The following is a 699-nucleotide window of genomic DNA, read 5'->3' on the forward strand; positions in this document are numbered from 1 at the left end:
GCTTCCTGGAGCCAAAGGCCAGGCCAGGCGGGCAGGGTGGGGTCTGGGGTGACAGAGCTGTCGGCTCTGCAGGGAGCGGCACCCCAGGGCAATGCCTCCCCCCGGCTTAGGGGCAGTTTCTTCTCCACTGTGACCTGTGTGGGAGGAGCCGAGAGCCACCGGCCTGGCTCTGGGGCTGGCCCCCCATTCCAGTGGCAGCCTCCCTGCTGCGCCCGGTCTAGTCCCAGGACAGCAGGGCTCAGGGTGGCCACCGCTGCAGGCTGCAGGCCTCTGCCCAGTCGGTGGGCACGGCCCCTCCTGGGGCCTCTCCCAGCCACAGCCCCTCCCTCGCCTGCTGGTTCTGGCCGAGTGAGCGCACGTTCAGGAGAGGAGGGGAGGAGAAACCTCGACACCTCAGCTCACCACAGTGACAGGCACGCAGCGTGGCTGCCATTCGTCAGCAAGCCCTGCTGCTTCATCAGCGCAGCGCACCCACCTCCGCTCTAAGGAGTGGCTGTCGCAGGGAGCGCTGCCCCGGCCTGGCCGCAGCTGGAGAAGTCAAGTACAAACGTCCTCTGAGGCTGTGTGTGCCTCAGGGAGGAGAGTAGCCACTCGCTTTCTGATTTAAGACGCCCTGACCCCTCACGGCGCCTGCAAGGAAGCCCCCCTCTTCCTTGAGCCCCGTTTTCCTCAGTGGTCCCGTGGGCCTGCTCCTGGCCG

The 699-nt window shown here is 67.2% G+C and overlaps 1 protein-coding gene across 1 annotated transcript in view; it reads left to right on the forward strand.

Moving 5' to 3' along the window:
- The window catches only part of MAD1L1 (MAD1 mitotic arrest deficient-like 1 (yeast)), a 150,711-nt gene that overhangs the window by 113,540 nt on the left and 36,472 nt on the right, over positions 1–699 (forward strand). The window lies entirely within an intron of this gene.

The sequence above is a fragment of the Myotis brandtii genome, unplaced genomic scaffold (genome assembly GCF_000412655.1).
Source record: "Myotis brandtii unplaced genomic scaffold, ASM41265v1 scaffold786, whole genome shotgun sequence".
NCBI classification, from domain to species: domain Eukaryota; kingdom Metazoa; phylum Chordata; class Mammalia; order Chiroptera; family Vespertilionidae; genus Myotis; species Myotis brandtii.